At 38.0% G+C, this 16,016-nt stretch overlaps 1 long non-coding RNA gene and 2 pseudogenes across 1 annotated transcript in view; 1 reads left to right on the forward strand and 2 right to left on the reverse strand.

The window, feature by feature from the left end:
- The window catches only part of LOC148689369 (uncharacterized), an 82,564-nt gene that overhangs the window by 60,600 nt on the left and 5,948 nt on the right, over positions 1–16,016 (reverse strand). The window lies entirely within an intron of this gene.
- LOC148689372 (uncharacterized) lies at positions 6,757–8,448 on the reverse strand (annotated as a pseudogene).
- LOC148689373 (uncharacterized) lies at positions 13,536–15,728 on the forward strand (annotated as a pseudogene).

The following is a 16,016-nucleotide window of genomic DNA, read 5'->3' on the forward strand; positions in this document are numbered from 1 at the left end:
TTAGATCACCACACATGTGGTTGATTATGGATGAATAGGAATATGAAACAGTTTTGGCTTACTGCGTAATACTTGGAAAAGATCCAACTTAATCCAACATAACCTGTTGAGTCTTTTATGGACACCATTGAAGCTGAATGGAAACACGGTTGCTCTAAGATGAAAGCTTATAGGGCTATAACTGCTGCTATGAAGATTATAGAGGGTAAGCATGCTGAGCAATACTCAAGATTGTGGGATTTTGCCGAGGAAATTAAAAAGACAAATTCGGGGAGCACTGTGAAGATAAAGTTGGATGAATTAAGGTTTCAAAGGATGTATGTGTGTTTGGGTGCATGCAAGGAAGGTTTCAAGCATGGCTGCAGAGCTTTGATTGGTTTAGATGGTTATCATTTGAAGTCTCAGCAAGGGGGTCAATTATTGGTTGTTGTGGGGATAGATCCCAATGATAAAACTTGGGTGATAGCTTATGCAGTTGTCGAGATAAAGAACAAAGATTCCTGGATTTGGTTCTTGGAGATTCTGGTCGAGGATATTGGGATTATAAATCAGCATCGTTGGACATTCATTAGTGACAAGCAGAAGGGTTTAATTCCTGCATTCTTGGCGACTCTTCCCGATTGTCACCACAGGTTTTATTTGCGGCATTTGTACACAAACTATAAAGAACAGTTTAAGGGTAAGGCATTGAAGGATGCTTTATAGGTTGTTGCCAAAACCACTACAATTCCACACTTTAGAAAAGCCATGAAGGAGCTTAGATTGTTGAGTGAAGATGCATATGATTGGCTCATGAAAAGACATGCCATTCACTAGAGTAAGTCCCATTTTCAAATGCATACCAAGTGTGAAATGTTGCTCAACAACTTGTGTGAAAGTTTCAATGTCGTGATAGTGAAGGCAAGGTTGAAACCAATTGTAACTATGTTTCAAATCATTCATACCATGTTGATAAGAATGATTCAAATAAGAAGAGACATTGTGCTAAGACAACCTGGAGATTTGTGCCCCAAGATTAAGAAGAAGTTGGAGGTTGCAAAAATAAAGAGTGGTCAATGCATTGCTCAATGGTCTGGCGGGACTAAATTACAAGTGGATGCTGAAGGAGGTGACTAATTTGTTGTTGACTTGACTGAACGTACATGTTCATGTTGGGGATTTGACCTCATTGGTCTTCTATGCAGCCATGCCATTACTGTCATTAATTACAAGAGGGAGAAGCCAGAATATTATGTGGATGTTTGTTATTCCAAGGTCATATACTTGGAAATATATAGACACTTGATCTAGCCAATGAATGAGATGTTAATGTGGGAAGTCACTAAAAATCCACCTATCCAGCCTCCTCTATATACTAGACAACATGGAAGACCTAAGAAGAAGAGAAACAAAGAGGCTGCAGAAAATGAGAAAGAAGCTAATCCTTCACAAAATGAGGCCACTAACAGAAGTGGAGATATTCCACAGCCACAATAGCTCTCAAGAAAAGGCCAAGGGACCATCAAATGTGGAATATGTAACAAAGAGGGCCACAATACCAGGACTCATCACAGGCATCTTCCTATAAGACAAGAGGTAACATATAACCTTGTACAAAGGTAAATGATTTCTAAGTTGATTTAACACTTTATTAATCCTGAAATCTTTAATTTGTTTTAGGCATCAAGTTCTGCACATGGAGCATCTAATAATCTAGGTGGTGTACTAAGGAAGAGGGGAAAAAACCTAAGGCAAGCACTGTTTCACTTGTTTTATTTAGTTAGGGTTTGTAAATGAATTTGTGGCCTATATTGTGATAACTTAGGGATTCTTTTGTATGCATTAGATGTGGATATTCTTTTATGATAACTTGTGGCCTATATTATTGTTGATTTGGATATTGTTGTACTGAACATTGGATGTAAGCATAAAGCACAGCTGGATGAGGTAATTCAGAGGTTCAAACAGATGGAGGAGTGAAGAAGAGAAAGACAAGGCAACCAAGAAAGTGAAAAGTGTTACCTTACAAGAACAAACTGGGTTTTTTTATGTTGGAATTTTTTGCTAATGGCTGGAATTTTTTGTGAATGTTGGCAGCAGCTAGGAACCGTTTTTTTGGTTAGCTAGGAACTGTTATTTTGCTCCCAATTGGATTTGTAGCTTATTAGGAACTGTTATTTTGCTATTGGCTGGATATCCTTTTGAGAACATGCTAGCTTGTTAGGGTTTTTTTATTGTTATTTCCAGTTGAACCCCTAGATGTTAGCTTTGATTGCCAATATATGGAACATGCTTGTTATTTGGTTACCAAGAAAGTGAATATATTGCTACTTTAGTTGCCTATTTGGATATTGGAATACATTTTTGCCTATTCATTGATTACTAGGTTCAATTATGTGGGAATATGCATTTTTGCATTTTGGATTGCATCTGATGCAAATGTTCATAATTTAGCGTCCAAAACCCATAAAGAAATAGGAATTAAAAAGAAAATTGGGGGGAAAATTTTGAAATTTGAAATTTTGGCCACGTGGCACTCTTTGCTGAGTTGGCATGACGTGGCAAATGGATATACACGTGTGCAAGTTTTGGAGGGAGTAGGCTAACGTGTAACGGGGTCCACTAATGCCATGTTAGCATTTAACAAACCAATAGATGGAAAATCTAACGGAGGTATTATTTTGAAATAAAGTAGTATATGATGTATGAAAGTGAAATGTTTTAAAGATGTTGTATGAGGTTATAATAGACCTCAAACCTAAGAAGGTATTATGTAATTTACCCATTTAAAAATAAAACAAAATTAAAAATTACAAGGGCCCACCACCTTCTTCTCCACGGAGAGAGATGGCAATGACATTCACCCACTTTGACCTGCTCTTGTACAATGACCTGCTCCATGGAAAGGGTCTGAATCTTGCTCTTTGACAATGCGTAGAGGTTTGAAACAGCTTTTCTTTCTCTCTGTCTTTGCTTAGGAATAGCCTACACATAAGAAAATAGTCTTCTAAACAGAACCCAGATGAAGAAATGGGGTCAAATCCCTGATTGGAAACAACTAGGCATGTCTCATCGCCTTGGATCCCTCTGAATTTTCAGGGTAAAGGGTTCTCCATTCCCGTCATCCGCCCACGAAATTCACAGGAATTTTAATTTGGGGAAAGTTATATGCTTCACTTCCATCAAATTCTTGATGGTGGTGAGAGTGTTGAGAGCGACGGTGCTCTTGTCGGGGTCCGCGTTGCTTCTAACCTCAGTAGAGTTGTCTCTTCAGGTTTCACTTCGCTCTCGGAATTGGAATCTTTTGAAGTCTTGACAAAAAAATTCATCGTCTTCTTCACTTGCACGATTCACCTAGTTTGTACACTGACGGTTCTCCGGAAAAACTCAGATCTTCGGTTTTCGTCGATCACACCGCAACTTCATTCCCTACCTTCTCTGTCGATGGTCTTTGTAAACTCATATACCCTTCCATCGACATTGTCTTACGTATGTGCACATGGTGGAATTGAAGTCGCGCTCCCCTTGGAGAGAGAGCGAGAAAAGATGAGAAGATCGCGATCGCTGTGAGGAGAGAGAGGGCAGCCCACTGAAATGGAAGATGAGATAGAGAAATACTATCCCTACTCGGACCAAGACATAACTTTTACTTGTTCAAATAACAATTAAGGTGAAACAGGTTTAAGAATAACAAATCTTTTTATGATACAGAGATTCATTTTGCAAGTCCTTTTTCTGTGAAACAAAGCCAAGCCTTTTTTGCCTTCCATCTCGTAGTTCCTTGCTTGAGACTGCTTTTTATTAGCCCAATTATGAACTACCCCAGTCGGTTCACCAAGCCCCGACCCAACATCACAGGTTCTCCAGGTCCGAAGTGATCCAGTGTCCAACTACCAACTCCTCCCGGAATTACGTTATCGAAGCCGAGCCAAGAATGGCAGTTAGATTTGCAATTTTTAATTTCGTATTAATTTTGTTTGATTTTTAAATTGATTTTTTTAAATTTTAATTATTTTTAATTTCCACCTCATAAAAAACATGTAGGCCTTATATTTTCCACGTCAACATTTGGCTAACGAATGTATGAAATTGCAATTAAATGATAATTAAGGTATGAAATTGAAATGTTTTAAAGATGTATAAGGTTGCAATTGCACTCAAATCTGAGAAGGTAAAATGTAATTTACCATATTTTATTTCTCAGAATATTCCATTCTAGAGTATTCCGGTGCAATTGAAATGTTTTGTTTGTCATCCAGGCCGCGCCAAGCAAGTACCTCAGCTCTATAAATACAAAGCGGCATGCAATGTGAAAGGTCCCACCAAAATCAACACACAATTGCCCGAGCAAACAACATCTCAAAGACCTTGAGATTTTTATTTTCTTTTTTTTTGTCAACACATCTTCAGTTTGGATAAATAGCACTATGGAGGCAACTGGTGATATCTTCAGTTTGAATAAATAGCATTGGAGCTGTAGAATCAGCCGACCGAGGAGCACCTAGTTTGGATAAAGAGCACTGCTTCGAGACCGACTGGTTATTTATCCAAGTTTCGGTTAACAAGGATTTGTGAAACCTTGTTGGAAGCGATTATCTCATCAGCCTTCTCGGCGAAGTGAGGTGTTACCAGGCTCGGCACATAGAAAGCTAAGTTTATTTTATGATTGGATACTCGCTAGTACATTTTAGAGCTCGGCATTCAGACGACCGAACCACGTTTACAATCAAGACACTTATCTCTTTTGAGTATTTGTGTCTATACAGTCTGATACTGGTTCGGTGTACTTCTATTTGCACAAATATAATTACTGAGACCGAACCCGACGTCAAAGATTCGTGAACTTCGTAGAACTAACAGTCTTGTCTTCAGGCTCTAGAACCCAGAAGCCGAGACAAGTTCTTTCCTCGACCACAATCGCAAGATGCAGAAGTCAGTATTGCGTCCAACACCACACCAACATTCATTTTTACTCCCCCGGTTGAACTTGTCCGATTAGTTGGCACACCTCGCATTCAACCGAATGACGTAGTTAGCTTATTAGTTACTCGGCCTGCATGTCATGTAGGCTAGATAGTTTTTAGAGTCAATAGTACTATAGTCGACAGTGGATCTTTGCACGATGGACATCTTGCTTGATGGGTTGTGCTTTTACCAATCCTAATGGTATTATACTTGGATCATGCTGTCTTTTACCTATATACGCAAGAATGTGGTTAAAATTCACTCTGCCGATAATTGAACCTAAAATCTCACTTACAAGTGAACAGAAATACCACTTGACCGTAATACTAAATGACAAACTATTTACACATATTATTTTCTATTTTTATCTTTATTCATTTCCCAATGATTAAATTCTTAACGTATATCACGAGAGAAGCCTCTAAAAATTGGGGTCTTTCCCCAAGTTAATCTAAAGAAGAGACTAGCTTATAGTCTAGAATATTCATGAATCAAATATGAATACTACTTATTCGATGTATTTTATCAAACGAGTCCTAAAGAAAAGACCTACACTAAAACGAATTCCTTGCAAGGAGTTGAAGACTTCAACCTAAACCATATTTCATTTGGAACAATTACATATGCACAAAATATACGATTTACCGAAATAATTAAATTAACATGTTACTCAAAGATAATGATGTAGTACCTTTACAATAACAATCCATCGAACCAATTACACGTCTAATTTTAGGCAAGGTTCTAAAAAACGCTAGGCCCTAGTCAGGTGGCGGGCTGATGCCTAGCGTTTAGGCGGGATCTAGGCAGGTGCCTAGGCGGATTTAGGTAAATTTCTTATATATTTTATGAATTAATTAAATTTACTATATCAAATGTAAATAATTATTAACTAATATTTTATTTCTTATAGAAGAACATATATATGTGAATGTTTTTTGTACATATATAATATGTTTGCCTGGGAAAAAAAACAAAATATTATCTAAATAATTTATAATTTATATAACATACATATATATATATATATATATAATACATATCCCAAACTTTTAAAAATATAAAAAAACCCAAGTAGTGGGTGGTCTTCATTATTAAAACCATTAGCACCTCACCTTTTTCACATCACCCGTCCACCACCTTGGGTGGTTTTCATAATTAAAACCATCACTGTCCATGGTTTTGATAATTAAAACCATCAGCTTTTCCTTGGATTTGAGATCCCAGTCCTCACCATCACATAGTGAAATGTTTCAGTCTCTCTCTTTCTCTCTTCGCACTCTCTCTTCCCTCATCTTCACAAATGAGCTGTAGAACAGACCACATATTGAAATGTTTAATTGTCTCTCTCTCAGTCTCTTTTTGCACTCTATCTTCCTTCATCTTCACAGAGACAAGTTGCAGAAATTCACCGGTAATCTTTCTTTCTCTATCTCTTCGCACTCTCTCTTCCCTCATCTTCACAGAGACGAGCTGCAAGAATTTGTCAGGGCTCTGCTGCTATGTACCAGATCGGAAGTTGTAGATCTGTTGCGAAAGTTGTAGCAAGTTTGGGATTTGCAGTGAGATTCAAATTGCCTAGACTGATGCATAGCCAGCCTTAGGCGCCTAGCGAGCGCCTAGGCGGCCGCCTAAGTCCTCCCCGCCTAACTGAACGTTTTGGTCTAAATCGGGTCGAAGCTCTGCCGCTCATCACCTAGGTGGTCACTTACGCCGATTTTTTAAACACTGATTTTAGGATCCCACATAAACAGATATAGTAAGAAATATAACATACTGAAGTACATTTACAACCAAGGTCCCACATTCCTGTTAATATATTCCTTTTCCGTAACTAGAAACCATAATTCTAACGAGGAGCGGGAATTGCATCCCAGCAAATAAAGTGACTGGAACACTTGATAGAAGTATGACCAAAATCACAATCCAAGACTGTCTATGAACTATAATTAGAACAGCAGCAGAAAACAAAAATCATCATGGTTGCAATAGCCAAAAAAAGAGTAGCAAGACCAATTATCATCTTTGTGGGTAAGGACTTCAAGAAATCGTCTTCTGCATAACGTGATGTGAGAATTCCGAGAAATGTTAACGTTGCTGTTGTGGAAGAAAAGAGTGATATAACATCTGAAACTATAAACAATATAAACAATTTTTCATTGATGAATACAGGAAAGCCGGTATCTCCATTTCCCCCAAGAACTGTGATTACTGAACCAAACATGATGGTAATAATAAGGGCACCTACAACTATCTAAGAAGTTGCCGTCTCTTTCATCCATTTTCCACCCTCATTTAGCAATTCACTATGATTCTTTGTGAATAGTTCCCTTGGTGTCAAACGATCACTCCTGTTCAGACTCTCAACAGCCTTAGGAGGTACAATCGCCTCTACTTCCTACATTGCATTGAACGAATGAGGATCCTCTCTGGATCCTTTAATCACGTATGTTCATCGTACACCGGCCAGTTTTCGTTAGATATTGTTTATATTTAATTTTGAATTAAAAAATTTACAATGATTTCTGACAACATGATGTACGATGAACGGACATGATTGGAGGATCCCCGGGATTCTCACAAAGAGGATCCGAACAGGATTCTCATTCGCATTGAACAAACAAGTACTGACATATGAGAGTATAAAATATAATTTTCTGTAATCTTTATTATATTAGGATTAACTACATTTTACATTCCAAGATTTGGACATGGTATTCAAAATTGGTCACGATGCTTCAATTTTAAAATTTTAAGCATTAAGGCTTGAAGGTTGTGTTAATTTTACAACTTCTGTTAGGTTGACCATCTACTTACAATAATACGAGAAACTTTTTAGGAAAACAAACTAAGATTGAAACCTGGTAAGTGGACAAAGGGACTTGTAACTTAGTAGAGCATGCACCCTAGGTTCCGAGTCCAATTCTTCCCTCCCCCAATAATGTTTGAATAAACAATAAAAAACTATTTAGCAGACTAATAGTTGATATATACTGGATTTGGATGATTATTTCAAAAAGGAAAAACAAATCGAGAACCTCCCGAAGACTTAATTTGATTTTTTCAGTTTATATTGTCAGAAGAATTATGTCGAGTGAGAAATTCTAACCTTGTACCATTGCAGTTCACGCTGCATCTGCAATGCTGCACATGGAATACGATTAAGTTGTGCAGATGGGGACAACAACCCAGCCATATGTAGCTTCTTATTATTATTGCCATCAAATCTGTCGTAGATATCCCATATATAAGGTTATAAATCTTTTCTTGACGACATTCGATGGCAAAGTCAAATATGCTCCTTGTCATATCATTTGTTGCCCACATAAATTCAGGATTTTCTTTACATATATGAGTAATAAGCTCCACATTCCCCTTCCTAACAGCAAGGAAGATTGCCGAACGCACAGAGCAAAAACTCATTTGTTGCATATCCCAATTTTTATTTACCTCTTCGCACATGAGCTTTAGAAATGCAAGTGAGTGGACATGGACAATCGTCATTTGATATATGCGTTTGATTCTTAAGTTGACATTTAAAACCCAATGTTTAGGACATAAACTGCTTTGGAATAATTGATTTGAATTCAAATTTACAATAAATGAAATTGTTACTAACATACCAAGTATCTCAACGATTTTCGAAACAAGCCCGCCCTTTTGTTTTTTGTTTTGATTGAGAAACAAGCCCTTCCACTAAACCTCCGACTGCAATGGAAAAAATATTGGTGAAACTTATGGTGCCTGTCGTGAGATGTACGACCGACTTAATGGAACTTGCATAATGGAAATCCAATGTTTGTAGACCAAGAAGGGTTTCATAATCCTAGAGGTGCCACTTTGACCAACAATTGACTTTTTTTGCCAACATGCCTCAATCCTACTCCAGAATACCATTAAATATGACAATCGTTGGACTTCAATGGCCATTAGGCCTCCGGTTAAAATACAATAACGAGAAAGGATGAGAGTCGGCAAGGGGAAAAGGGGAAAAGGGGGGAAAAAGGAAAATTTTTAGGTTTAAGGTTCTGCCCAATTACTTCAATTAATATTGCATTTAGGTGGTTTCTTGAATTTTTCTTTCCTCTAACTGGAGCTAAGTTACACGTGCAGTAGGAAATTAGGGCTTGAGGGTGAATTGAGTGTTTGCTGATTTGAGATACTTGGAAGTAGCAATCATGATTAGTTCAAAATAGGTGATTTTTGTCACGTGAAAAAGGAAGATGGGGATATGTAGAGGCTGAGGACATTCCCAAGAAATCAATCATGTTTGGTGACATCAAATTTTGATGGCTGCGGTAAGGTGGGTGTTTCCCCAGGATGGGTGTGCAAGGTAAGTGTTCCCTATCTAATGGGGCTTATTACAACAATGTTAATTATGGTGCTAAAGGGAAGCTAAAGGGTTGCTATTACTTGTTTGGGTTTTCGATACCTTCCGTGAATGGTGACATATTTATGTTGGTCATGTCTCTTCAAAGCGCCTCATCAGTGGCTTCGTTGCACTCGAAGTCGCTTAATCGTTCTGTCAGGAGCCTCTCTACTTTTTCCTGAATTTGCCTTTGTTGGGGTAGCGGAGCTTTCAGTTGCCCTCAGTCATGACATGCTGGTCTAGACTGCTTTTCTATGTGCTTGGCTCGTCTATGCTGCGATTGCGGTGCATGTGGTACGTTCCTAGCAAGCAAGCAGGTTATTCACAGGCTGCCGGTTGAACTTGAGTCGATTGAGTGACTGCTTCTCTTCGTCTGTCGTGTTGCCTACTCCGATATGATGTGGATGATGCTCCTTGCGGGCCTAGTCGCGAATGAACACTTCACCTGGAAGGTTGCTCATGTTGATTATCGGAGTGTGGCCCCAACCATGAATGTATGCTCGTTTGTGGACTAACCGAGAGCTCACATTCCTCTACACGATAAGATGAGAGTATATGCTATCTCGAGGGTCCAGTTGGTGAGTATACACTGCCAGAGCGCTTAGTTTGTGGCTGGTCGATGAGCTGTTTACCAGGATGCTGCTGGAAAGGTTCGTCGTCTGCCCTTGTCCTACATCGGGACACCTCATCTGGGGTACGCTGCAAGGGCTGATTAACCAAGGTCGTTTACGGCATGAGGGCGCTTGTTAACTCTTTGACTTGTTGAGACAAGTGTTTTTCGCCATTTGGGGTGGAAGAGCTTGGACTGTGTGTGTCTCTTTAAGTGGTGTAGACTCTAGATGCAAAATTTTGAGCTTCAATGAGCCAAATCTGCATAAAAAAAAAAAAAAAAAAACAAAAAAAAAAAAAAACACCAACAATGGGTCCGAAACGGGTTCGAAATGTCAAAAAATGGTTTGAAATAGCAAAAAAGAGGCTTGTATGGGTGCAAGGAGTCACAGATCTAAGTCATGAGAGTGTGAGCATGGATCTGGGTCAACTTGACCCATGTTGACTGCGGTTCGGCTAGGCTTGCGCAAATTGGGTTTAAGCCTAGGGAGGAGGGCTTTGGCCGAAGAATCTCTGATGCCAAAGTTAGAATTCTAAAAAGAATGTGTATAGGAGTTTGTGGATAGCAAATGAATTCGCTTTTTTGTGGGATAATAAAGCTATTTATAGGGGAGTGGCCGACCTTATGTGGAGAATAGTGACCGGCCATATATGGTGTAATTGGGTGAATAATTGCAACATATTATGTGAAATAATATCTTTCAATTAACATGGCAATTAATCCTAAATTAAATAGGAAATTGGGAGTTACCTTTCGAATAAGGATTTGATGAGTAGGGATTTGAATAAATATCATTTTGATCACCTTTGATTCTTACTTGATTGAGCCGTTATTATCCGTTGCATGTGCGTAGGAATCCTGTTGTGCCTCTAAGGTAATTTTATATTTTTTGCCAAAAAATTCATGTATCACCTCTATAATTTTTTTGATTATTTTTTACTTCACAAATTTGGCATGGGACCTGGTTGACCTGGCCTTGTCCTTATTTTTCTGGGAGAGTATACATTATCTGACTTCAAGAGCATAAGAAAGTTAAAGAATTAAAATTCAAAGAAGATTACGAAAAAAATTGAAAGGTTGTGTACTGGCCGACCAAGGCCTGCATGAAACCACATTACCAATTAAAGACAAAATTGAAAGGCATGTATGCATTCAAATTGGTACAAATTGATACAAGAATGAAAATTCAAGTAAGACTAAGACTCTAACTCATGATCAAAGACATGTTGGCATTGGAAAAAAAAAATACAGTATATTAGAAGTATTAGGATTTCTAACCGAAATTAAATCATACCTAAGAAATTAGGCGCGACTTCACCTTCACCTCTTCTCTTAACCATTGACGTTGTTTTACAGGTTTAGTTTCAGTCTTCGCGTTCAAGTTTCTTTTTTTTTTATTTCTCTGTAAAATCTAATTTTAGTTAAACCCTAAATTATACTAGATGTCCATTGAATAATATGTAATTTGGATTGAAATGACGAATTTGACCCTTCATGTGATAGTCACGTATGTTTATTTAACGAAAGACTAACGGAAATTTGGATTTGGATCTTAATTGCTAACAAGGTCCACCACGAGGTTTTAATTAAAAGCTTTTTCACCATGACGTTCACATCGAAAGTGGCGTGTCAACACAGGGATCACCAAAAAAATTTGGCCATCTGTTAATTATTAGCATGCGAGCTGCACATATTAGGATAAAACGGAACTCTTCATTAATTGTTAGCATGTGGGGCTACAAGTGATGCTAACTTTATCTTTTTAGTCTCATATGTGAGACTCATGTGATAACAATTAACGGACATGATGAAATTTTTAATTTTGGGTCTAAATCCTAACAAACTTTACCACAGGGACTTAAATTCTAATTTTTTTTTACCACAATGGCTAGCTTCCAACTACCTTGTCACAACGGACTAATAATCCAATTAAGCCATTTGAGAAATGATGGACAAGAAATGTACTTGCCCAATACCAAATTCCAGTCAATGGCTTTTAAGTGAGATAGTGCAATGTACAATTGATATTGAAAGGAAAGAAGAAAGAATTAAAAAAAAATGGACAAGGTGATTACATGAGGCGGTGGAGATATCTTAGGAAAGAATCTCAAATCGATTTGATTGGAACTCCTATTTTTTAGCAAACTTGGACGGGAGGCACAAATATTAAAGGGAAGATATGAGCAACAGAGAAGTACTTCTTCTGGCATGGTACAGGGAAGTGGGAGAGCATCAGCAATTTGGTTTCTCTTTTCCTGTTTTATTTTATGCAAATTTGCAAATTTCCTTTGCAAATTTCCTTTCCTGTCTTATTTTATACTATGAATTCTTTGTTCATGGGGTTCTAAACTCTTAGCTAAGGCTAAGAGGAAGCCCTAATTATGATTACTCTGGTCTTATAATTGTTCAATCCATGGATTTCAGATTGATGATTAATTTTCATTCACGAGTTGAATTGCAATTTTGATATTTGGTACCATTGAGGCTTTCTAAAATGCAAACTTGGGGATAACAAAAAAAATGGAGTTTTAACGAAACATTCTTGGTACTGTTCATTTTTAATAAAAAACCACATTTTTACCTTTCCCTAGTACTATTCACTACACCTTTATTTGTCATTTTTCATTAAAATTAAAGTTTTTTTGGATTTCTCGTTAGTTTTCTTCAAAAAAAAAAAAAAAAAAAAAACCAATCCCAGATTTCATGTACCTTTTATTCTTCAACTTGTTTGTATTCCTGTTTTGTTAGGCCAATTGATATGTTATGCTACCAGTTTGATCTCAATTTAATATTCCTGCCTAATTTCGAACTTCATACTGTAGCTTTTATGATCGTTCATCCCCAATCTACACCCAACCTCGGTATTTACCTCCATCCAAAATGCTTGATGTTGATATCACAGATAGTCTGAGGGATGTGTAATAAAGGTAAGCTCTTTGTGGAAAAATTCAGCATTTTGCTAAATTGTTCCGATATGATGCCATATCCTAGTCCCGTGTTCTCTTCAATTTAAAAAAAAACTTGCATCTTTTTAGGAATTGGCTCGTCAAAGATAGTGTCCTATTTTGTTTAGGAATGTATTAGGGAAATTAAGTGTGGACCGATTCTTCTCCTGCAACAATTAGGAAATAATCAAAGTTTCCTCGTACAAATGGATTAGGAATCCTAAAAGCCTAATTGGAATAGGAAAGAAAGTTTACTTTCTTATTCCATATACATAGGCATGGTGCGGCAAGGCTAGGGAATTAAGAGAGAAAAGCCAGAGACAGCCGAGAGAGACAAAGAGGAATTAGTTTTAGGGTTTTGCATTGTAACTCTATTATTAATCAAAGAAGTCGTGATTTCTCTACCCAGGAAAATCACAGCTGGCCATATGCAAAAGTTCTTCTGAACTAGTATAAATCTTGTATGTTTCTAGTTATTCTTTAATTTGCTAAGTTTAGTCAATTGTTGGATATATCAAAGAGCAAGATCCAGAGGGAGTCAAATTTATGACAATTGGTATTCGAGAGCTTGGTTCAACGTGTTTTGTAATGTCAAAATGAAAGGCGACCGCATACCTAGGACCTAAAACTTTTTGATGGCAAAGATGACTTCACGGACTGGCAAAGGATGATGAAGAATGTATTGATAGAGCATGATTTGGTTGATGCACTCATTGGTGAGAAGTCTACGACCATTGCTTGGACCAAGGTTCTTAAAAAGGCCAAGACCTCCATCGAGATCCATCTCATAAGATCAGTTAGGTCCCACATCACAGAAAAGATGACTACTAAGGAAGCATGTGACAAGTTAGAGAATATTTATATGGGTAAACCGTGTCCAATAAACTATTTTTCAAGGATGAACTATTTGGGCTTTGATTGGAAGAGGGAGGTGATATTGCAGGTTCCAGAATTGTATAGCCAATCTTCAGAAGGTCAAAGAAACATACAAAGATGATGATATGGCTATCGTTTTACTAAGGTTTGTACCTTTGTCTTTCAAGCACTTTCGAACAGCTCTAATGTTTGAAAAGGAGGTCCTGAAGCATGAAGACGTAATTCAAGCCCTTCGGTCATATGCTAAACTAGATGATATAATTGAAAGCTCTTAAAGTTTTTATGCCAAAGGCAAAGAGAAGGGGCGGAAAAAGACAAAGGAAGAAAAGAAAAAGGTATACAAGGGAACAAAATCCAGACCAGCCCTTGTGGAGGCACTTTTATACTAGAAAAAAGAAAAAGTGTTTGCCACAAGAGTGATGTTTGATGAGAATAGAAAAGAGCATGACATTGTCGTGGAGAGTTCAACGTCCAGCTCAAAAGACCCCGAAATGTGGATCAGCATAGATGGGATTATGTTGATTCATGTCAAGAATTAGTAGTGGAAATTCACGGGGAATCAGATCGTGCTGGAGAACATGCAACCGGTGCAAGCTTTCTAGGATGGGCACAATTGGCTTTTGGGACAGGGCACGGGCTAGGGGTGGGCAAACGAGTAGAGGAATCGCGGGTAGGGGCGGCTAGTGTAGGTTCGGGGCGAGTACGGACCGGGTCCTTTTTTTTTTAGGAACAAACGGGGCAGGCTAGTTCCTAAACCTTAGAAAAACGGGGCCCCGGACCGTTTCTAATTATAATCAACGGTGGAGATTGAATGATAACCTATCATTCAATCTGAACCGTTAATTTGTAACCTAGGTTTCCAAAATCCAAATCAGTTTCAGACTTCAGTGAATCAATCTCATTAACTCTCGAATCTCGATCTCTCCAACACTTCTCAGTCCCCAACCCTCTCAGCTTTCTCGAATCCGCGGCGCCACTCCTCCATCCACCTTCTCCGACATGACTCTGGCCAGCCACAGACACAGACAAGCACACGCACCCTGCTACTCACTCTCTCACTCCCACGCCCCACCTCTTCAGTCTCCACCGTCAATCCCTCGAGCCTCTACTCCCTCGATGACTACTGTTTACCATTGGCGTCAAGGCTACCATCTGCGTAACCAAGACTTTCTGGGGTGGGAAAGTCGAACCTGTTTTCTAGGTTCACCAAGAACGAGTTTAATTTGGAGTCCAATTCTACCATCGGCGTCGAGTTTGCCACCAAGACTTTGACCATTGATTCCAAGGTCATCAAGGCTCAGATTTGGGACACTGCTGGGCAAGAAAGGTGATATTTTTTCTCCTATTTCTTTTTTCCTCTCAGTATTCTCTATATTTTTAGTTTTTTTATTTGGGTTTGATTATCTAGCTGATTACTTGGAAATATTTGATATATATAATATATTGGTTTGAGTTTTGATTGAATTGTATGCGCATCTTAATAGTTAGTAGGGTTATTCTTTCAAGTATTGATATCTGAGGTGAACAGGAAAAACCCCAAAATTCAGTTTTGTCAAAAGGGTTGTCCCCTGTTTTTGGAAATTTCGTGGAGTTATGGAGTTTTTGTCTGTCTCTCTAATTTTCAAGCACTTATTTTGAAATTTTACCCGTAGATTTGCGAAGTTTTGCATACTCATATTGTTGCAGTCCTCTTTTTCTTGAGGAAAGGATACTTTGATACTTGTATATATAATTGGTTGAGGAAGATGTTCTATTATATGGAAGATGTTCTGTTATTGGTTGAGGAAGATGTTCTGCTATATAGTGTGTCTAGCACGGACTACTTATTTTCAAGCCAGGACCGCCAGAATCAGAGAGCGATCACGTCAGAGATGGCAACGGCAGCATAGACAGTGATAATAGCAATCCTTATTATTCAACTCAGACTAGTAACTCAACATCTTCTGACTTCTGCCTGTTTCTTCATGCATATAAGATTGAGTAAGGGAAACTAGCTTATAGAAAAAAAGAAAAAAAAAAAAAAACAGAAAATGGTAGTAAAATTGTAAATTATGGCCGTAGCATTACTTCATATATAAGGGTACTCTAATATTCATTTGATAATTTGTAAATTGAACTTTTTTAATTGTTGGTGTCACCCGTTTAGTGCTGTTATACTGGGTAGCCTTTGGTAGGGCAGGTATTTGGAGGATGATGAATGGTGGGAGGCATATATAATAATGTAAAATTGTATTCAGATTATATGTGCAGGAAATTAAGAAAATTAAGGTCT

Source organism: Pyrus communis, chromosome 17 (genome assembly GCF_041283825.1).
Source record: "Pyrus communis isolate YQ-2024b chromosome 17, ASM4128382v1, whole genome shotgun sequence".
NCBI classification, from domain to species: Eukaryota; Viridiplantae; Streptophyta; class Magnoliopsida; order Rosales; family Rosaceae; genus Pyrus; species Pyrus communis.